Genomic DNA, 24,658 nt, shown 5'->3' with positions numbered 1-24,658 from the left:
TAATGGTTGAGTTTTCCATTATTTGTGGTGAAAGTTTTTATAACTGCCAAATTACAGTGTCATGAGGCAGTGTTCATTTACATAGAATAGAGCCTAAGAGTCCCATAATACGTTGTCACAAGCAGAAAGGCAGTAGAGAATGGGAAAATCTCAGTCCCAGTCCCCATTTCCTCATCTCTTTATCTATGGACACTACACATTTAGGGTCACATTTACTTTAATGTACTCTCTAAGCTTAAAAAAGAATGGAGGTATCATGGAGGAAAACTTGATTAATTTGATTACATAGCATATAAGACTCTTGGAAAATTAAAATGAAAAAAACCCTTCAGTAATAGCTATTGAAAACACTTATTAGTGTGTTTACTTTATTTAATTGAAGGGTTTTTGGTACTCTTTATTCTTTCAAAAACAGGATTTCAGAGGGCTTACAGATATACGTACATTAGTGATTATTAAAAAGTTGCAATTAATGGAATACATGATCAAATTAAAAATGCTATTAAAAGTACCAAAGTATTTTAATATAATAACTAAGTCTGTAAGTTCAACTCTTAAATTCTTAAAGAAGTAAAAGTAATAAAACCACCCTCATATCCATGTCCAATGGCTGATTAATACACCAACCATTAAGAAGCTGCATAATTTTTATTTCTGAAACTGAGAGAATTTTCTCATGATGTTTGTACATCATCTTAGAATAGCATCCATTCATTAAAAGCAATGGCCCAGTCCAATAGCTAGTTCCCTCATAGCAATTTGAAAGGACAGTTCAGCAAATGGCTTTTGCATATAAAGACCTCATTAAATCAATAAAGAAGACATTAAAAGCGTAAAAAGAATAATAGGCAAAGATTATGAACCTCTAATTTTTATATTAAGGACAATAGATGGTTTATATATAGGAAAAAGTTAGCCATACTAGTAATCAAAGATATGTAAATTAATGCAAGTAATGCAACATGTGTTTGCTATTACTACAGATTTTAATAATAATAATAATAATAATAATAATAATAATATATTGACTATAGTCAATAGTGACTATAGTACAACTTAAAGAATTTCATACACTATCTCTTGCAGAGCAAACTGTTCATCCTTTGGGAGGAATAATTTGCCATCTGCATTTAGGAGCCTTAAAAATGTTCATATCCTTTCTCCCAGAAATTTACTTGAAAACTATCCTAAGAAAATTAAAGCCAAAATTTGGGAAGACTCTGTAATACTGTTTACAACAGAAAAAACTCAGAAGGGCTATAAATGCCTAACAATATTAGTTCTCCTTTAACATGTTTGTTAAAATGTTTAAAATTACTTGGCAAATCCTGAGAGAAAAACAACTCTGATACTTTACATTATGTTACATTATGATTACAACTATTTAAAAATATATGTATATATTGTAATATAAATATGTAGAATATACCTTTAAATAAAATAATATGGATGTGCTTAACATGGAAAAGATTATAAATATATAACTATAAATACAGGACTTGAAATAGTGCTATGGTTAAAAAGTAGGTTTTGGAAACAAGTCATATGTCTAGTACATAATAAGCAATAACTGGTAATGTTATTTCATGTTGGTTATTGAAAACAAAAGCCTGAAAGAAAATAAAGCAAAAATGTAGCTCATTATCCTATCTGTATAGTGGGCATGTAGCTAATTTTTTATCAAGTTAAAATTTTCAAAAAAGAGAAAAAGTTACTTCTAAAGAAAAATTAAACTTCACTAAAGGTGAAATACGCATTGCCAAAAACTCATCCCTTTTCTCTCCCTTCTCCAGTGAAAATCATAGTAACTTAGGTTGTTCATTATGGTCACATATTTTAACAATTTGCTCTAAAATGGGAATGCCAGTTCAAGTTAACCCGTAATGAAGAGTGTATACATTAAAACTGATTGAATGTACAGTCATAAAAGTCCTGTCCCCCACCCATAAATCAACCCAGCAGAGCCTACTGCCTTTGGAAGCTACATAACTTAACTATGTACAACTAAAACAAAACTTACTGTTATAGGACTATGAAAATTTATGAAGAACATAACATTATTATTATCAAAGTTCTGTTTAATTATTAATTTGAGCAATAGTTATTGATTAGAAGTCTAAAGAACCTAGTCAAGAAATTTTGGCCACAGAGCAGTATGAGCACAGCCTGAGTACATTTTCAGACGTAATTCTGAGGCACAGTCGGGTGTGAGGTAAATAAAGCTGGCAAAGACAGGAAGGCCATGTTTCTTACACAGTGAGCATCAAGTCAAAGCTGGGTTCAAAGCAGAGTTATGCTACCTAAAAAATAAAATACCAATTAAATGCACACTTAGATGCAGAATTTGAGGTAAGTCTCAGGAAAGGAGAATTCTAGGCAATATCAACAAGGAAGAATCCAATAGAGAAACGAACGACAAAGCTTAGTTCTGTTTAGGCAAAGCTTTTGCAGGTTATTCGATTTTAAACTAAATACATGCTTCGGAAGCAATTATCTGTCCATAAGGCCACTTACTGTAGTTATAACATTAACATCAGTTGCTGATAATAATTTTCATATTTACAAAATTAAATGAGATTAAAACATTCAAATAACTATTTACATCAGTCTTGTATATTACGTTTTTGTCTCAAACATTGCATTCTCACCTGGCCTCCTGCCTCATTTCTGCAAGGGCCTTAAATTCTTTTGAGATTTAGTCAAACAGAGTCATTGACAATGTGCATTGGCACATGTAATATTCAAAACTACAAATGATGTCAATGTGGACGTAACTGAATGTTGAATATAGAAGGGTAACCCCATCATTTTATGTGAGACCCTGAGTTAAAGGAATGTATCTGATTAAGATGAACGAGTTAAGTGGTAGCAGAGTAGAAGTGCAACCAATTCCTTGGAGGTCCAGTCCAATGTGCTCTTTGCACAGAATGATGCAAGCAAGGGTCCTATATGTAACCCAATACAGGAGCTCATTTCAGCCCCTCCTTTATTAAAACAAGCAAACAAGGAAACAGAAAAAAAAAAAAAAAAAAAAAAAACGACCACCAACAACAAAAACAAAACCTCCCCCAAGTCATGTTGCTTCAACAGACCCAAGAAATTGTCTATTCTCACTGATCTATCTTCTAATCACTACCTTCTCCATTCACTCTGAAATTTCTCTTGTCAAGGTCACTAATAACTTCCATTTTGCCAAATCATGGTCATGAAAAATGACCTTCTACTCCAAATCCCAGCAGTATCAGACAGAATTGACTATTCTTTCCTTGAAACACTTTCTTGTCTTAGCTTCTGTGGATACACATTTCTTCTGTTTTGTACTTCTGCCTAAGAGAACATTTCTTTTTAGTGTGGTAGATAAGTAAGTAGATAAATTGACTTTAAATAAGGAGAGTTAGAAAGCTGTTTCAGAATGGAGTAGTTTTGAACTGTTTTGAAGTACAAATAGAGGCAGTTGGGAGAGGGTAGAGAATTCTATTTGGAGAGATTTTTCATATTTCAGAGCAAAGAATGGAGAGATTAATAAGGACTTAATATTTACTTTTGAATTCGCATTCGTTAATTACGTTGAATTTTTTTTCAAGGAAAATTCTCTACTTCATTTCTGAGAACAGAAAGGACTAAAATCCTTCAAAGATAGGACGGATACACCTTAATGTTTTAATGTCAAGGAGAAATGCAAAGTTAAATGCATTGCAACCAATTTTTATTTTCCCCCAAATGACACTCTAAATAGCTCAGAAATACTAAATTGTGCCAAGTAGTTAAATGATTATTATAATTTCATTGTCTTATAAAATGAAAAGTAGGATCCGTACACATACCTACAAGTACTAAGATGGAGAAATGGACAGAATGTTACCTACACATGTCTAAATTAAAAATAAACTTACGATGTATGTTTGATTCCCAGTTGACTCACATGTCACTTTAACTCTTGCATCTAGTACTTGGCCAGTAAATATGTAATGAATCACTGGAATTATAGGAGAGAACACTTAAAAAAAAAAGATGACAAAATACTAGAAACCCAGTTCTTATTTTCTGACAGTAAATATTGCAATAATGGGAGGAAAATCCTCACCATCTTGACAATTGTTACTTACATGAAGGAACTGATTTTGATTATGGAATTCAAGCTACTGTGAGTGTAATCCAACTACCAACTGTCGCTGTGTTAAATACTGACAGGCACAAGAATGACTATTACCAGGCCCTTTGTACTAAAAAAGACAAGGAAAGGGCAAAGTATGTAATACAACTTCAAGGCACTGTTTAGATTGTTTGAGCTTACATTTTGGAAAAACAACTTTACTTTTTATTAAATGCAAAGTACACATCTGAGCCTTTCAAAAACTGCAAACTGAAATGGTTTTTCCCTATATGGGGCCATCTGAAATATAGGAGCTGGTTGATATGTATTATATCAAACAAAACAATGAGATAAGAGGTTTCACTGCAGCAGGAGAGGTCACCCTGGTTGGCCAGTGACCCATAAGCAAAGAGGTACCTGTGTGCATGGACTTAGCTGAGTGGTAAGAAGCACTTAGGTGAAGCAGGTGAGACACTTCTCTGTGGACTCTCCACAGACCTCCTGGCCAAACCCATTGCCTCAAAGACTCTGGAAAGGCACTTTGGAGTTGAACCTCTCTAAATAAAGAGGCAGTTCAGGAACCTATGTTCAGGCTATACCCCTCCTTTAAATCCCCTACAAATTATACTTAAAATTTGCAAGATGACTTATAATATCTTTTGAGTGGGAGTAATCTTCAAAAAATGATTATAAACATAGAAAGATTATGAATGACTTAGAAATTGTTAAAATTTACGTATTCTAAAGAAATAAAAATGTAGAGAAATGATGTTTTACACACACACAAAACAAAGTAATCTAACTTCTGACGGATCTGGTAAAGTTTTGAAACAATTAGTATGATCTATTCTTTATAGCTTCCATTCTTAGTTTTCAGTCATTACTAAATAGAAAAATTAGATATTATTGTCATTCTACCAATAATGCAAGTAAACTAAGGACTGTTATTATCAGTGATCATAAATCAGGTTGTACTATGCACCAATTTAAAATGGGAAATAAAAGATACACATAATCAGGAGCAATCTCTGAATGTTACCAGGAAGGGCTGGTGATTTCTACCACATTTCACAGATTAGTACTCTACACATTTACCACGGTTTCTTGCCCCACCCCCCACCCTAACCCACCCCCCGCTAAAAAAGTTAGATGCTTGATTTTATTAGCAAACTGAGGAGAGTTTCATCTTTCAAGAAGGTTTCCAAAAGCTGAAATGACTAATACATAAAGTCATGCTGATGTTTAATTGATTTACAATGAGAAATGTGCCTCTCCTGGGGGGTGGCATAACCACACAGTCAGATGTAGAGAAGAGCCAATTTCTATTCAGATGGATGCTTGTCAGGCATGAGATCAGAATAAGGGAAGAGAGATTAATGCAGGTAATTATGACATCCAGCTGAGACTGGAATGATCTTGCCAATGGGACTGGGATACTGAAAATCCCTTGAACAGGATTCCCTTCCCCTGGATAACGACTGGATAGGCATTGCCAACATTTTGATGGTTTGTTTTTTAAGCCATGAATGAAAAATCTTCTCTTTAATTGATACTGTTTCTTTAGACATGATATTATATTTTATCTAGTAAGAATCTTGTTTTATTTGATTATGAGTCTTTGCCTCTTTTAGGCTATGCACACCTATCCTTTCAGACAGGTGTGCATACTTATATGCAACTCTCATAAGGTGATTTTTTTGTCCTCTTTAAGAAGCTCCTGAGAAACTTTTCACTCTAGTCCTCAAGAGCCCACCATTCCAATGTCCCACTGGAGCACATAGTACAAAGACTTTCACCTGCAAGACAGCATGACTCCTAACTTGTAACCATAGTCATGTTTTAAAATTGTAGGGCCATGTTCCAAGTAAAGTTGACTTTTTATGTCCTTTTAACTTACTTATTATTATGAACTCAATGGTTGTCACCATAAAATTCATATGCTAAAGCCCTAATCCCCAATGTGATAGTACCTAAAAATGGAGCCTTTGGGAGGTAAGTAGGGTTAGTTGAGGTCAAGAAGGTGGGACTTACAAGAAGGTGCAAATAAAAAGGCAAGCCTATGAGATAAGAGGTTTCAGTGCAGCAGGAGAGGTCAACCTGGTTGGCTAGTGACCCATAAGCAAAGAGGTACCTGTGTGCATGGACTTAGCTGAGTGGTAAGAAGCACTTGGGCTTACAAATATTTGTAATATATTTTTCTGTCAAAGGATTTATATTCAGAAAGAACTGTCATAGATCAATAATAAAAGGAAAAAGCAATCCAATAAAAAATGGATGAGAGTCGAAACAGGCAGTTTGCAGAAGTTCTATAAATGGCCAATAATCACATAAACGTGTGTTCAACATCATTAGTCATCAGGAAATGCAAATTAAAGCCAAAATTAGATGTCACCCTAATAGAAGAGATTTTAAAAGGGTTGGAAATAGCCAAGTTGAGAAGATAAAAGTAGTGAACTCTCATGCCTTGCTGATGGGAGTGGAAAATAATATAATCACTTCAGAAAATTGTTTTCCAGTTCCTCATGAAGTTAAAGATACACCAACTTTATCACCCAATAACTCCATCCTGGAGTATTTACTTGAGAGAAAGAAAAACACGTATCCAGAAAGTGACTCATAAAAGAAATCTTTAACAGTTTTATACAAAATAGCAAGAAGTAGAAACAACCTAAACACCCATCACTAGGTGAACAGTATATCCATATAATAAACATATACTCAGAAACAAAAAGCAAAAGATACTACTAATACAACACTACAGATGAATGTTAGAAGTGTTAAGAAATGGATACATAAACTTTCTGAGTGATGGCAACATTCTATATCCTGGTAGGGGGTGAATACTTTTTGTCAAAACTCACCAAGTTATATTTACATCAAATTTTAAAAAGTGGAGTGTAAGGAGTGAGACACGGAAGAGTAAAAACTAAATGAATGCATTTTATGAAGTTCTAAAGCAGGTAAACTAAGTTATTGGTAATTGAAATGAGAACACATTTTGGCTCAGAGTAGAAGGGATTGACTAGATAGAGAACTAGGGGACTTTCTGAGGTTAGGCTACTGCTGTACTGGGATGGAGGTTACATGGGAGTTCACATTTTTCAAAACTAAATTGAATTATAAATTAATACTTGTCAATTTTTATCATACATATAATAAGAACAGAACAAGTTGACTGTTTTTGGTCTACTTCTCTATTTTTGTGCTAATAGCACCCTGTCTGAATTATTGATGCTTTATAATGAGCCAGGATATCTGACAGTGTGTGCCCTCAAGTATTTTTTCTTCCAGATTTCTCTTGGCCACTCTTGTGCTTTTCTATTTCCATATACATTTTAAGATCAGTTTGTCAATTCTCTCTCTCTCTCTCTTGCTCTCTCTCTCTCTCACACACACACACATTTTGATTGGTATTGCATGAAATCTATAGATCAATTTGAGTAGAATTATAATTTTTATAATACAGTCTTCTAATCCATAGCTATTTAGATCTTCAACTACTTTGAGTATTGCTTTGTAGTCTTTCTGTAAAAAATCTTGCACACTTTTGTTAGCTTCGTTCCTAGATATTTTCTTTTTTTTTTTGATGTTATAAATGCCACCATTTTTTTCAATGACATTTTGCACTTGTTGCTTGTATAGGAAAGTATATCAGCAGATTTTTTTTTTACCATAATCTAGAAAGCTTCCTAAACTTCACATCAATTTTGTATTAGTGATCATATTTTATACTTTTTATATTTATATACCTTTAAATTTTTTATCTATACATAAAAAACTTTTCCTGATTTTTATATGCATAATAATCTGTAAAGACAGTTTTATCTTTTATATATATGTCTTTTATAATAGTAATAATTGTGAATATCTAGATTAGATGTTAAATGAAAAGAAGAATTTCATATACCACCTGGTTTCCCTCAATTTCACCTGTATCTTCTTGCCACGGTGAAGTGGCATGGATTTGAGGTACAGATGGATGCCAAGAATAATAGTCCTAAAATTTAGGACTCTGTAAATGAAGAACTCTTGTGTGTATCTTATAATCTAAAAACTAAAAGTTAACAGTAAGCTGTCTACCCATTTATTTTCACTGTCATTGTTAATACTGACTTACTTTCTTAATTTTTTATTGCTGTCACAACAAATTACCACAAATTTACTGGCTTAAGACAATATAAACTTATGATCTCACAATTTCAGTAAATCAGAAGTCTGAGTTTGCTCTGCTGGTTTTTCTGCTCTGGTTTCCATAAAGCCAAGACCAAGGTGTTGGAGGCTGGGCTGCTATCAGGAGGCACATTCCGGTTGTGGGCAGAATTCAGTTCCTTGTGATTACAGAACTGAGCTCCCTGTTTTGTTTCTGGCTGTCAGCTGTTGACCAGCAAGGACTCCTAAAGGCCTCACTTTGATCCTTGCTTGTGAGCTCCTACATCTCAGAGGCAGCAAAAAGGCACATTTAATTCTCCAGTTTGGAAATCTCTCTGCCTTTCCCTTTTGTCTCATTGCATCTCACTTCCCTTTAAGGCCTGAGAAAGCTCCCTGCATTTAAGAGCTCAGGTGATTAGATTGAGCCTGCCTGGATAATTCAGAATAATCTCTCTTATTTTAAGGTCAATAACTTTATTCACATCTTCAAAGACCCTTTTGCCATGTAATGTAGCATATTCCAGGCATTAGGTGAGGACATCTTTGGGGTTTAAAGGGCATGATTAGGACTCCCTCATATTTTCAGTCTCTTTCAGAAACTTAAGGGACTGGCCTTTCCCCATATCAGATGAAGTGCTTTCTTGATTCTTTCTAGGAGGAACTGTTATTTTTTTTTCCATAGCCATGTCATACCTTATGCATTTCTGCTTATGCCATCCACCTCTATCATTCTGTTATTGTCTCCCCAACTGTATTAAAGTTGTGCTTTCTTAGTATCAGTGCTCCTTTACATTTTCCTGTGGAATGGTCTGGCTTTTACTTGTCTTTACCCAATGGTCTTTAAAGTAGAGCCAGTCGAAATTATGCATCTACAATTCCAGATGTTCTCTCTATAGTTAGATGTTTCCATCAAACATAAATGATTACAACAAACACCATGTAAATAAATTACTGCAAATGAGCTACTTCCCAGCAAACTAAGTTGCTCAATCAGTATACTGAGAATAATATATTTACACGGTACATTATTTAGTTTTTTGGGGTTTTTTTAGTACAGCTCTTTATAACATTTTTGTGGCTCTGCTTAATATGACTTACTTAAACATGGATTATGTGGGGGAAATACAACTGCTTAGCACTTTCTGAAATGGTTTATGTAACATCACTACTTCTCCCAAAGATCACAAGGAGTGGGAGGCTTCAGATGTATACCACTGCTTCTTCCTACTTTATTATTGACTTTCTGACATCTACAGGGCAACTGGCTCTTCTTTCTATTTTGACTTATTTAGCATAGTAATACTTTTCTCAAATTATAAATGTGCTTTTTCTTTTTTTTTTTTTTTAAGATTTTATTTATTTATTTGACAGAGATAGAGACAGCCATCGAGAGAGGGAACACAAGCAGGGGGAGTGGGAGAGGAAGAAGCAGGCTCGTAGCAGAGGAGCCTGATGTGGGGCTCGATCCCATAACGCCGGGATCACGCCCTGAGCCGAAGGCAGACGCTTAACCGCTGTGCCACCCAGGCGCCCCCAAAATGTGCTTTTTCTAAAAGGTGTATAGTTACAGATTGCAACTTATGTCTTTAAGGTTTTAAAATGGGATGTAAATATCCATTTATAATTAAACCTCAGAATTCCTCTGGTCCATATATTGAGAACTGACAAAGCATCAACAAGAGTAATTTTAGAACAAAGGAATGCTCTGGTTACATACAGTGTTATAATGAAGGACTGAATGGGAAAATGTTGTTAAACAATCAAGAATTCAGTTGCATATAAAAGTAATAAATCCTGTTATTTAGGAGTTCTATATTGTCACATCTAAATTAGTCATTTTCTGCTTGACTATATAGGTATTTCATATTTCAAGCTAAAAGTACAAAGAGGAAGTTCTCTTGTATTCTCTCTCTTCAAATTATAATAGGTTATGAAATTCAGAGAGCAATATAAAAGACTGGTGAGAAGAGGTTGTAGAGATTTATGTTAAGGGAACACAAATCACCAGAATGCAGGTAGCTAGACCCTTCATCCCCACCCCCACACTCCACTATCACTTATTTATTTGAATCAGTCATTTATGTATCTGGATCTCAAGGTCTTATCTGTAAGATAGGCATACTAACGTCCTGTCTCCCTGAAGAAAAAGGGTTGACTCTCTCAAAGTTTGTCCAAACATGCAATTTTGTGAATAGAAAAAAAGACAAAAGTCATGTAGTCAATTTCTCTGACACAACCTTTTTTCAAAACATCAAATTCAATTCTATAACACTAAGTTAAAAAATAAGCATACAAATGAGCCTGTAAACAAATTTATATAAGAAATATGTAATATTTATGTAGTATATACAGGATAAATTCTATTCAAAGGGAATAACAATTTAATATTTTATACAAATATATAATGTAGTGTGTTTATGTATCTATCCATCTATCTGTTAGGAAAGAATGAAAGAAAATTTTCCTGTTTAACATTGGTTCTTATTGAGTGATCGGATTATGTAAAATTTTCAATTTCTTATGTACTCTTATATTTTCCAAATTTTCTATAATGATTAAATACTGTTTTTGCTAATATTCTTTGTGCACGTTGATATACACCCATATCTGAAATTATATATAATAATAATAAATAGTTAGAAGACAGGTCTTTGGGAGCTTCATCATCTAAGACATGGATTGTCTTGATGATTCTGAATAATGGAAAATTGTTAAATAAATTATTCTCTTTCCATAAGAGGATAATTTAAAATAAATGTATCAACGAACATTAAATGAAATTATATTGAATCACCAACATAATATTAAGAAAAATATAGATGCATTATATTATGTACATAAAATGCTTATATGAGAAAAGTAATATAGGATATTTCTTTTCTCAAATATTTATTATTATAATCCCATAGTTATAAGGTTCCATAAGGAAACAAAAGTCATAACATGAAAATTCCTAATTCATCCCCTGATATAAAAAATAGAAATAAAAATAGAAATAAAAATTAAGAATTGCCTCTTTTTTACTGTTCAGGACTTTGTTTTAATAAGCAACAAACATCACCTTAAATTATTTGAACATATACATGTATTTTAGACTCTCTCAAAGTCAAACAAAAAAGTCTATACATATTTATGATAGTTCATAGGTAGTGTCCTTAAAAAACAGATGAACATATAGCCCTTATAGAGACTTTCATCTGCAGATAAATATTAACAACTTATTCTTTAGGTTAATACTCTTGTTTATTGGGAAGAAAATTTCAATTGCCATGGCAAGACAAAGTGGGTGGAAACATACATATTCATTAGCTATGGAGATTTTATAACCATTTTGTTCTATAAATATTCTTATGTCTTATAAAAGAAATGAATGTCACTAGCAGTAGATATTATACTAGACTTGCATATACTGTTCACACAAAGCATAAGGCTTCATTCATTAAAATAATCTTAATGAACAATAACTAACAAACCTTGAAAAATGTTAACAAAATACAATCTTTTAAAGAAAAGGCAGAGAAATGACAAACCCAGGGAAAATTGCATTACCTGAAAGAAGGCAGGGCTTTTGTTCCTTATACAGGATATGTGAAAAATTCTACCCCAGGAGTATAATGTTGTCATAATATTGAAACAAAATAATTGATGGATTCCTGTTTTAAGTTATATTGAATCCAGATCAAATTGTTTGGCAATTTCAATAGCAGAAAATATCTGAACTATTTAAACTGATTTATACATTTTACTTCTAAATATGTATTTATATGATATTGTAGCTCTGATCTCTTAAAATATTCTCAAAAACTGGTAGAATTTATCTCATTAAGCTTTGTAATATTTCTAATTTATCATCTTCCCATCATGTTCTTTTTCATGCTGTTTCAAGATTATTAATATGTTCAAATGAAAAGTTCAAGTTGTAAATATAATAGAGAAATGCCTAGATAAAGTAGGATAAAAAATAAAAGAAAATCTCTGACGACCAGATCACAATCCAGAGGGTGTGGGAATTAAGGGATATCTCTGTAACGCACAGTGGCCCCAAACTGAAACATGATGTGTCCTCAGTACAAAAGTCATAGTATTTGATAAAAGGATGTTCCAGATGAACTCTAATTAGAACTACCCATGCTTCCATTTAACAAAATCTCCCACCCTTTCCTTTCTATATTATTGTAACCTTATCTCAAATAGATCTACCACTATTCAAAGATAACTAATAACCAAAAAGAACTTAAATAAGACCTATGGATAGATACTATGGCAAAAACATGGTTGTGAGGAATGGAAAAAACAACAGAAAATGGAAAGATTATAATGTATGTTAAATAATTTACTTAAAATTTTTGAAACAAAACTGAACAAATGCATGAATCATGATCGCAAATATTATAAATCCTGGCAAAGTTTATGAGTAAAAATACAATGGAAAATAATTGGAATGTCAGAACACAAATAAGGGCGAGGTAAATGTGTACTCAATTCCTTTCATTTCATACCAGAAAACAATAGATATTGCCCCAAATTGAAAAATGTACTTAAAGAAAGCAAAATTAATTACTTATATCTGCTAATATTTCTCATATATTTTTTACTGTTAGAGAGATATTTTAGAAATGAATCTCTCTTATTGCAAGGAAAACATTATCTAAAGAGCAATTTATAAGCTTTATTTCAGTTAAATGCCTTTTAACTTTTAAATGCCATGAAATAAAACTTTTACACTTTGGTAAAATAATTATTGTATTTAGTCAAATTATTTTGCCTATTTAGGCAAAGAAATGTACATGCAGAGAAAAAAGTCTAGAATTACACTCACGAAATGTTAATATTTATTTCTAGGTGATGGAGTTTGGGCATGATATGTTTCCTTGTAATTTTCTTGTTGCCTGCATTTTATATATCACAAAATACAAAGGTTTGGGGGTTTTTTTTGGAGAGCAAGAATCATGTTTTATTCATTTTTGAATCTTCTTATAACAAAAAGTCAAATGCCTTACAAAAATATAAAAGCTAAAAAAGATCTATGTTGAACTAAATTATAGATATGTGTACAATACTTACAATTTTTATTGCTAGTCTCGAGATTAGCATTTCTAAAAAACAAAATTTTAAACTATACAAACTTTGTTTCTTTGTGCTGTTTTCTGAGGGAAATTTATGGTTATATTGTTTTGTTTTGTTTTTTTTAACTCCCGTGTAGTTAACACACAGCGTTATATTCATTTGGGGTGTACAATATAGTGATTCAACCATTCCACATAATACTCAGTGCTCATCAAGATAAGCACTTCACTTATTTCACGCATCCCTCCACACACCAAAAATATGAAGTTTTTTTTAACTAGCTTAATAGGATAAAAATGGTCAGTTTTAAACAACTTTCAGTTGAGTGAATATTCATCAACTTTCAGAACCATACAAAACATTCTTAAGTACGATCAACTCTAGTGTCTAATCTAAAATCGCTGTGAAATATCACATGCCTTTATCTGAACTAAAGGTCCTCCAAGCCCCTGGATTTGCTGCTTCAAACATGACACGAATCCTTGACGGCTGCTGAGTGTCCTCAGAATTTTGTATAAATTCATTGTGTTATAATTACAATTAACAGCCAACTCACTGAATTACTATGGCAGAAAGGAAATCAGCCTGATTTATCTTAAGCTTCTAAAACTGTCATCTGTACAAATTAGATCAATACAGAAATATTCATTTTGCAGGTTGCATTATAATGAAGATGAGTCATGATCCACTACAAACAAACGAGAAGTCAAGAGTCCAACAAAGATGCCAAATATTCACACCTCGTGCTCCAGGCATTCCTAAAAGTCTGCCAATCAGTTAATCAGAAACTCATGATTAATTTAAAGTGAAGTGAAGGGTCACCGAATTTCAGGAAAATCTATAAATTACGCTTTACTTTTAATCTGAGACTCTCAGCTGCAGTTTTGAACTTTCTGGTCACTTGATAAAGTGTTTTAAAATATCAAGAGGTAAGTGTAAAATGGTAACATTGCTTATCTCTTTGTCACAGCTCAGAAGTTATGCGTATGTTTTAAGGAATAGAGCAAATATACATAAGCAATGGAGTGTGTCGAGTATAACTAACAGGAATTTACATCGCCTGCTTGTACTTGGGAACTTTCAGTTACTTAGGGAGATTGGTTGAGAAAGAATACACCCGCTACATCACACCCTACGCTGGCTGTTGGTACAGCTGGGAGACCTAGAAACCACAGAACCAAAAGGCAGTGAAATATGCTGGTTTTAGCACTTCAGTTCTATTAAGCATGGAAGCCCGTCAAGGTCAGTTTCAAAGAGTTGCACGTTCTCAAGCAATCTCCTTTTATGGCATAAATAAGCCTCACGAATATTCATTTACCAAAAAAATGAAGCAGTTTCAAATTTTTATAAAAATAATAATTCATATTTCCGTGTCTAAACCAAGCCAGCGAGTCACTAGCTTTGTGTAAACTGCTGCTTTAATCGGAGTATGATCATCAGCTAACAGTTTTTGTTACACATAATCAATAAGCAAAACAAAGCACACAGGTATCTGTAGATAAAACTACTATTAGTCAATGGAACCAAATATGTATGTTAGGAACTTATTCCCAAATTCAGCATTATTGTAATCTTGATTACATTTGACTATATGTAAATTCCTAAGTTATACACAGCAAGATTAAAATGATACGGAATATACTTTATGAACCAGAAAATAGAAAATCCAAACGCCACGTCTCTACTAATCTACTGCTTTGCTCATTTATAGGAAATATTATTTTAAAAAATGAACAAATTTAAAATACCTACCCATAAAGTGGCACTATTCATAATCAGAATAGAAACAAATGAATATTTGAATTTTTAAAGCAAATGCAAAAGATGTGGATCCAGTTAAACAAATAAAATCAGCCAAGCATTCAAGTGGCACAAGATTTTCACTGTTCTTTAAAATGACCTCATTCTGATTTTGTTTTATATTCGTCACTGCAAGGCAAAGCCGCTCAAGGTGACTGTTTCTTTTGCCTCTCTGCATCTATAAAAGTTCTTTGCATATAGGTTGGGGCACTCAGAATATTTGTTGAATGAATTAATGCTGTTTGTACAATACCTATTATTGGTGAACACAAGAACACACATATTTAGAAGGCTTTGCCCTGTTTACCCTCAAGATAAATCACAGCAGGCAGTGATATTTCAAGTATGATAAAGTAGTCCATGTGTCCCCATTACATAACACACACGCACTAATAAAAGAATATAGAGCAGAAATCCATGGCTTAAATTTGCTAGACTCACTGAGAATCTCCTAATATTGTATTTTCATCATTTTTTTGAAATATGCATATATATGTATTTAAATCTATCATTTATTGGCTAAAGTCTTTAAAAAGGATTAACATTCAGAACTTTTTTTTATTAAGTTGACCATCTTAAATGTTGAATTTTTTACATATATAAATGTAACCATAGAAAAAGATATTACAATGATCAATAAATATATTTATAAACATATTTAGAAAAGTCTGATTTTCCTGGAACTAAGAACAGAGATGCTACAAGACAAAAAAAACCTAACCCATAATTTATAATGTAAATAACGATAATACAGCTTGTGTAAAGACTAAAATTAAGTCTCACAGTTTTATATTTTATCTATCCAATAAAGCTGCATAAATATTATTTAAATTATAATTATCTGCCTGATGTAAAAGCTTAATTGTGCCATATTTTAAGTATGACATAAGAAATTATAATAGAAAGAAAAATGAAATACTTTCAATTCCTAAAATATATAGATTTTCTTGCTGTAATACATTCATAGATAGCACTTTTTCTTGTAATTAATTAACATTTGATTGAATTTCCTAATATTACAGTTCTGTTAACATAAAAAACCTGTATAATTTGTGCAGTCTTTTTCCCATCAGGCATGAATGTAATTATCCCTTATCTTTCAACACAGCCAAACTCTGTAAATATAATTACAAACTTTTATGTTTACTCAAGCATAAAAAGAACTCATAAAATTAATATTGTATTTATCCTCTTTCTTTTGTCAGTTATTAAAATGCACCAGGGATTTCTTGAATTCATCCTCAATGACTACCATTTCTAGCTAGAATTAATTCTTACCTTGATTTTCAAACTTTAACAAAGGCATTTACATGTATTCAGACATGCAGCAGTTGTTAGAAGTTTGCGCTTCCAACATTCATAAAGACTGAATTTGGATTAGAAATCTTAAAGACTAGAAAATTGGAAGTATTAAAATTAATTTGGTGGGCCATCTTTAATCAATGCACCAAAGCATGCCCCTGGGGAAAATATTTATATTTCAAAAATTGTTCTGTGGAAGCTCAGGTGTCTTTACTTCCTAATATCTCAATATGAAACTATAAAGTATATTAAGTGATAATAAAATTCATCATAAAAGGCCTTTTCATTGCAAGATGGATAACATATATTTTTAACATTTTTTTTAAAAACTTCAAGTGTTCAATAAGCAAGCCCTATCCTAATAGCAATAAAAATCCTATGTGATCCTATAAATCCTGAAACCTACGGAATTTTGATGAAAACTAAAGTGTGGTCTCTTTTTATCTGGGAAATAATATAATCAATCAGTTCACGACATTTGCAGAGAAATAGGTACCGACCTTCATGTTTGCCATGCTGTTTGTTGGTTTTACTGATGCACCTTCATTCTACATTAAATACAGGAAAACTGCGATATTTGCCTGCCCCAATTTGCAGATTCCCTATGAAGCTTAAATAATGACCAACTCATGGGATAGAACCTGCTCAAGAGGAAGTATTACTATATCTAATATATAACCTATTTCCAAGGATAATTTTTTAATTTATATTAACATACAGCATTTTTAACGGATTTTAAACCACATGTTCTATGGAATCATATATTAATTGGATACTGAAACTAAAGTCTGTAGTTTTCACTTACATTTCAAAAAACCATTAGAAACCTACAGAGGTTTATTTTGTGCCAGATACATTTCAAAGAACTTTACAAATAATACTCATTCTTCATAACAATATTTTCTCCATTTTACATATAAGTAAACTGAGGCACAGAGAGGTTATAAATATTGCTTAAGGTCATAAAGCTATGAAGCAATAAAGTGGGTTTCAAATAGAGGCAGGGTGGTTTCTAGGCTCCATGAACTCCATTCTGCTTTTTTGAGTCACAAGCTGAAAAAGAACTTTGTCCTTTATATTGTCTCAAAGTTACTAATAATGCTGTTTCTAGCTTTTTGTTCACTAGTTGTTCAAATTCCACTAATATTTTATATCCTTGTTATTTTTACTCCCTCTGGAAGAGATAAATAGAGTATAGAAGAAGCATCTATATTGTCTCATGGACAATCTGCTTATAAATTTATTTTAACAAAAACCATTGTGGAGATAATGTCAACAGAATGGAATTAATCTAATGGTTAAATCTGAATTATGATAAAGAAGATATCACAATTTGTCTCAAATCAGTTTTTTCTGTGGTTTACTGCTGGATCTATGATGCTAATGAGATGGATGGACCCTGTCTACCAGAAAACACCCTTGCCTAGTACCTCTGAAACCAACATTTTGCCATCTTTCTCCTTTTCTATTGCATGAGCACCCCATGAGAGAAAATTCTAATATTTGAAATCAACACAAGAAGCAATCTACTATTGGGATATTTATAAATTATGGCATTAAAATAATCTATTTGAAATTTATAATTTTCTTCACAACTTTAAAATATAATATAGGTAAAATAAATGCACAATTTTTAATTTTGATGAGGTCCAGTTTATCAATCTTTTCTTTTATTATTCAAGCTTGTGGGGTTCTAAGAAATCTTTGCCTACCCCAAGGTCACAATGTTTTTTTTCCCCTTGTTTTCTTCCTTTTTTTTAATAAAGATTTTATTTACTTATTTGAGAAAGAGAGTGAGAGAGAGAGAGACAGAGAGAGAGCACATGCACAAGTGGGGGGAGAGGCAGAGGGAGAGAGAGAAGCAGGCAAGGAACCCAATGTGGGTCTTGATCCCAGGATTCTGGGATCATGATCTGAGCAGAAGGCAGATGCTTAGCTGACTGAACCACCCAGGTGCTCTTTTCTTGTTTTCTTCTAGAAATTGTTTATTTTTAGCTATTATAACATCTGTGAGTTCAAAGTTAATATTCATTTTTAAAATAATGACTATCCGATCATTCAATAATCATTTATGAAAAAGACTACATTTTCCCATTGAATTGCACTGGTCTCTTTGTTGAAAATCAGTTGAACATACATGTGTGAACTAATTCTGTTCAACTGATCAATTTATTACTCTCCTTTCATATACTATCAAACACTATCTTGATTATTCTAGCTTTACAGTAAGTTATGAAACTAGAATATGCCCTCCAACTTTGTTCTTTTTAAAATTTCCTTTGTTATTCTAGGTCTTTTGCATTTCCATATAGATCTAGGAATCAGCTTGTCAACGTTTAAAACATGTCTACTAGGATTTTCATTGTGATTACATTAATCAGTTTGAAAACAATTGGCATTTTTGTAACACTGAGTTTTACAATCCATAGGAATTATCTCTCAGTTTATTTAGGTCTTTCATTTCCCTTGATAATGTTTTGTCATTTTCACTGTAATGAACTTGGGAGACTTTTGTTAAGTTTATTTCTAAGTAGTTTAGAAATAAGATAAAATACATTTTGAATGGAATCATTTCTTTTTATTTCATTTTCTAAGTGTTTGCTGCAGGCATATAAAATGAAATTGATTTTTATATATTAATTTTGTGTTCTAAAACCTTGCAAAATTCACTAGTAGTTCCTATAGATTCCTTGGGATCCAGTTAACAACCATATAATTATAAAACAGGGATGGTTTTACTTATTTCTTTCAATCTCTATGTTTTTAAATTTATTTTTTAAATTTATTTTATTTTTCTTGCCCTTTGACTTTCAGTGCAAAATTAAATAAAAATGATAAAAGTAGTGAAAAAAGCCATTCTTGATTAATTTTTTCCCAATTTTAGGAGGAAAGCATTCAGTCTTTCACCATTAATGGTAACTGTACTTTTTTTCATAGATACTCTTTATCAGCTTAAGGAAATTCCTTTTTATTTCTAGTCTGCTAAGTGTTCTTTATCATGAATGGAGGTTGAGTTTTGTCAAATGCTTTTTCTGCATCCTGAAATTATTATTTGGATTTTCTCTTTTATTCTCTTACCATAGTGAATAACACAGATAGATTTTCAAATGCCAAGCCAATTTTGCATTTCTGAGATAAATCCTATCTGGTTATAGTATATTATTTTTATCTCTTTTTGAATTTCATTTGCTAGAATTTGTTAGAAATTTTTATATCTATCTTCATGAGGGATACCACTTTATGATTTTCTTTTTCTCTAATGCCTTTGTCAGGTTTTGTTATTAGAGTCAACAGTTACATTATTAGAGGTATGTTATTAGAGTTAGGCCTCATAAATTAGGGTGCACAACAGTTCCTTCTCTCTCTTTTTTTTTTTTTGGAAAAAATTTTTTGGACAATTTGTTTAAGATTAGCATTATTTTCTCCTTCGCTGTTTGATGGAATTCATCAGTAAAACCATCTGGGACTGAAGTTTTCTTTCTAGAGATGGTTTTGATAATGAATTCCATTTATTTAATAGACAATGGCCTTATAGTTTTATTTCTTCTTGTGTCAGTTTTGAATCTTGCATTTTTTAAGGAATTTGTCCATTTCATCTAAGTTTCTTATTAATCTAACTAGAGGTTTGTCAATATTGTTGATCTGTATAAAGAACTAATGCTAATTTTTGTGTTAATTTTCTACATGTTTGTCTATTTTCTTTAGTAATCCCCTTACATTCATAATGTTTCTTTCTTCTACTTACTTTGACTTCACTTTGCTCTTCTGTTTTTAGCTGCATGAAGAAGGAAACTTAGGCCGTTAATTTTGGACCTGTCTTCTTTTTAATTGTTTAAGGCTATAAATTCCCCCCAAGTACTGCTTTAGTAGAAACTGATAGTATTTTGATATGTTGTATATTCTTGTCATCCAGTTTAAAATATTTTCTAATTTTCTTGTGATTTATTTCTTGACCCATGATTTATTTTGATGTGTTGTATTTAATGTTAGCCTGAGTAATTTATTGTTAATCATTTCCAAATAAGTTCCATTGTGGTCACGTAGTATCCTGTGTACATATATTTTGTCTTTTTCCTCTTAAAGTACATGAAAACAGTCAGTGTTTGTCAGAGGTATTTGATTTGAATGTAAAATGAAAACTACTTTATTTATGGAGTCAAATCTCACATATTAATATTTGATATCACAGGAGTGAAAGTAGGCCCCAATGAAGTCTTGGCTGAATGAGTAATCAACTAACTTTTGCTCCCTTGTAAGGGGGCTGTCATGAAGTATGAGTGTAATTTCATAATTTTTGTTTTTATGTTTTGAGTGACAGTCAGACTTAGAGAACAAGATAAAATTGTTGTTGTCTTTTATATTTTCCAAAATATTCAATGCTCCAGGAGAAAGTGCTTGCATTTGGTGTTTTTCAAGGATGGCTTGAAGCCCACAACACTTCCAAGCTATTAATTTCATAGCATATACTAGAACCATGAGGGACTTACTAACATATAAATATTTTGCACTGTAATGAAAAATGATTTTTACATACAGAAATTGATTTTTGAAGATCTTGTCATAAGGAGGAGGAAAAATCCTTTTATATTGCTATTTGGCCTCCCCAGTGTTACTAATGGGGAACATTACTTGTCTTTAAAGAAATAAAGGCTCACCAGAGCCCAAGTGGAAAACAACTCCATCACAAATAACCCCTACTCTACGGGCTGCTCCCTCATCTCCACAAGGACCTCTATCCTCAGGACTCCCATTAGGAATATTGTATGCAACACTACAGCCACACTTTAGGTCAGATAATGCCAAGCTTACTCTGTAAATTTGGTAAAAGTCATTTATCATTCCTTTATGTGATAACTGACACATAGAAGGTGTTTTCTTATAGATAAGAAAAGAAATATGCTTTAATAAGGAGGGCATGTTATTTATTATAAAAGTAATCATTCTGGGGCGCCTGGGTGGCACAGCGGTTAAGCGTCTGCCTTCAGCTCAGGGCGTCATCCCGGCGTTCTGGGATCGAGCCCCACATCAGGCTCCTCTGCTATGAGCCTGCTTCTTCCTCTACCACTCCCCCTGCTTGTGTTCCCTCTCTCGCTGGCTGTCTCTATCTCTGTCGAATAAATAAATAAAATCTTAAAAAAAAAAAAAAGTAATCATTCTGCTATAAAGCATAGCTCAACCTTGCTAAGCTTTTGCCTATACCTCTTTAAAATGCCATAACACCTATGTCACAAATGTGTTGTAAAAACTAAATAAAATAATAACCCTGAGAACAGTTTGTAAACCACATTATAAATGTCTGTTATTCTTAAACTTTTAGTTGCAGTAAATAGAGAGCAATCATGGAGGATATACATTAAACTATACTCAATCATTTAAGAAGTAGAAATTTAAGAAAACAAAGCTATTAAAAAGTGAGTTTACTATTTTAATAAAGATTGATTTTTGATTTACAAAATATGTCATGTGATATTGAATCAAATCCTAAAAAGATAACCTGATAAAGAGAACTGCCTACATTTCTAAATAATCTCAATCATATTAAAACAATTTTAGAACAATTTTTTAAATCAGAGATATTAACAGCAAGCTATGTAAAATATCATTTATATGAGACAATTTTTGAATTCTAAAAGGAATATATAAATGTATAATAAATGAATCAAATATAAAAAATAGCATCCTCATTTGCAATGAGTGTATTTTATATATTAATGGATAACAAGGTAATCTTTCTTAGGAAATAAGAACATATTTTTAAACTGAGACAATTTATTGACTATTTTTGCAAATAGTTCATGTGATTTAAATTTAACCCAAGATGTTAATAACAGATCATGCTAGTCCTCAACTTCACCTAATCCTTGACTCTTGTTTGTAAGTAACCAATGTAGAGGTGGCTGCCTGAAAGTCCAGCAGATAAGAAATGATATGGGTATAAATTGTTTTCTCTTTGATAGAGTCATTACTTTAAGATGTCTTAGAGTTGTGTAGGGAGCAGATTTTTGCTTGGTTTTCTAAGTTTAAGTGTAGTTTAAGCAATGGAGATACCAAGGGGAAGTTGCATTATTTGGTCATATGCATAACGGGAAAATCACAAAAAGTTGCTGAACAGTCCAACTTTCACCCAGAATATAGCTTACCTAGCTAGTACTTTAAAAAAATACTTAAAATTCTGTCTTTTTATCTTTTTCCTTAATTAATGAAGTCATTTGAGCTACTTCTTTTTTATGACCTATATGTCACAGTCAATGGATGTGTGACCCTGTGTCATATTTTGCAAGACCATGACTACGTGCAGCCAATTTTTCTAGAAACAACCTTCTCAAAGACAGGATAGCCTTTAATTTCTGGATCATGATATAGCACATCAATTTAATGATCATTACTGGGAATTCCACAATGTTTACCTTCTCCTTGGGGAACTGATTCTCAGCAAAGGCAATTATGTCCTTAGAGAAAAATGGCAACATCATATTATTTATATATATAAATATATATTATTAATATATATATCTCCAAAGTTAGATATATAGATCTATATCTATAGATATATAGAGATATATAATTTAATACCTAAAAGAGTATCGTAAGAAAGATATTTTCTTAGAGACCACCTTCTAGGAAAAGAATATATTCATGAAGAATCTGGAATTATACATGTCTCTAATATGAAAGGAGATTTCACTTTTTCTAGTATTCTGAATACAGAAATATTACAGGGAATTTCCATATAATCCTTTAGCCAATTCCAGATTTACTGAGGCTGCCATATTATCTTTTAGTAGTCAAGATAATTCTCTTAGAACTGATGGATCCAGATCTCAATTTCTTGGAAAGAGACATAACTTTAGGTTTTTATTCAGTCACTATCCATATCTTAACTATCCAGGGTTTTACTTTACTCTAGAACATCTGCTATTCTATAAAAAACAAAGAACTTTTAGACTATGTTGCCTGAATATCTCATTCAACTAACTAAATAAAAATATCATGAATTACCCATTGAATGAGAAAATCTCCCAGTATGTCATCATTTCTCAGGAACAAGAAATTGTCCAATAGATCTCTTTTTGCCTAGTTTATGGCTTATTCAAAGTTTCCGAAAGTTGACACAATTAATATTTATCAAGTAAATCCACAAAGTAAATCATGTATAATGAGTATGGTAATTTTCATTTAATAACACTGATAATATAAATTGCAGATCAATGTTTACAATACCTAGTTAATTTAGAACATCAGAACATCTTAATGATTAGTATTGTGAAAATTGAATAAACTAGTCTAACATAATTTTCATTCTTCAACAAATTGTTTTGCTATTGTGGGTAGTGAAGTATTGCCTAGAGGAGCCCTAAAGGAAATGAACAATGGAAAGAAGTGCTATCAACAATACTGAAACACTATATTATCATTTCTATAGTATTTTGTAGAAGTTTACCATAACTATATTTTATAATTTTATTTCTATAAGCCTCATTGAATGACTTTCTTAGAATATACTTATGTATGCTAATTTAGAGATTATTTTTATGTGAAAAAGTTTTGGAAGATTTTATTTTAATAAGCAATATTGGTTTAACATAAAACCCTGGCTATAACACTCAATTACTTTACTTTTATGCTTTACTGTTTAAAGATTAGAAAATAAGATGAGGTTGCTCCTATATTATCCTAAGTAAATAATCCCATTAGTTTACAAGGATTCAAGGAATCAAATAACCTCATGTTGTAAGAAAAATAAACATCATCTTCCATGTAGTCCATGGAATATAATTTGTCCTCCTACAGCATTTATTGACTTCCAGTGGTATTCAAATAGACACAATCATTATCATAGGCAGTAGTTTATTTCATGATTGCATAGGTTTATAAGTTATTGTTAAATATCAACCACCCCCAAATTTGGATGCTTACAACAATCAGCATTTAATTAGCTCACGAGTCACATGAGAGCTAGAAGGCACTGCTCATGGATCTTTCAATTACTTGAGCTGTGAGTCAGTTTGACAATTTGGAATGGATACTTCAAATGTCAAGAGCCTCTGTTGTGCTGAATTAGTTAACTCAGCTCTGCTCCACATGGCCTCTCATCCCTAGCAGTCTAGTTTGGGCTTATCCACATGGTCCGCACAGGGTTAAGACTGAGAATGTGTTGAAGGCCCCTTGTGGACTAAACTGATAAATGACACAGCATTTCTACCATATTCCATTACACAAAGCAAGTCTTAAAGCCAGTACAGATTC

Source organism: Ursus americanus, chromosome 35 (genome assembly GCF_024610735.1).
Source record: "Ursus americanus isolate L20-20 chromosome 35, mUrsAme1.1.p, whole genome shotgun sequence".
Classification (NCBI taxonomy): domain Eukaryota; kingdom Metazoa; phylum Chordata; class Mammalia; order Carnivora; family Ursidae; genus Ursus; species Ursus americanus.
This window is presented reverse-complemented; position numbering follows the sequence as displayed.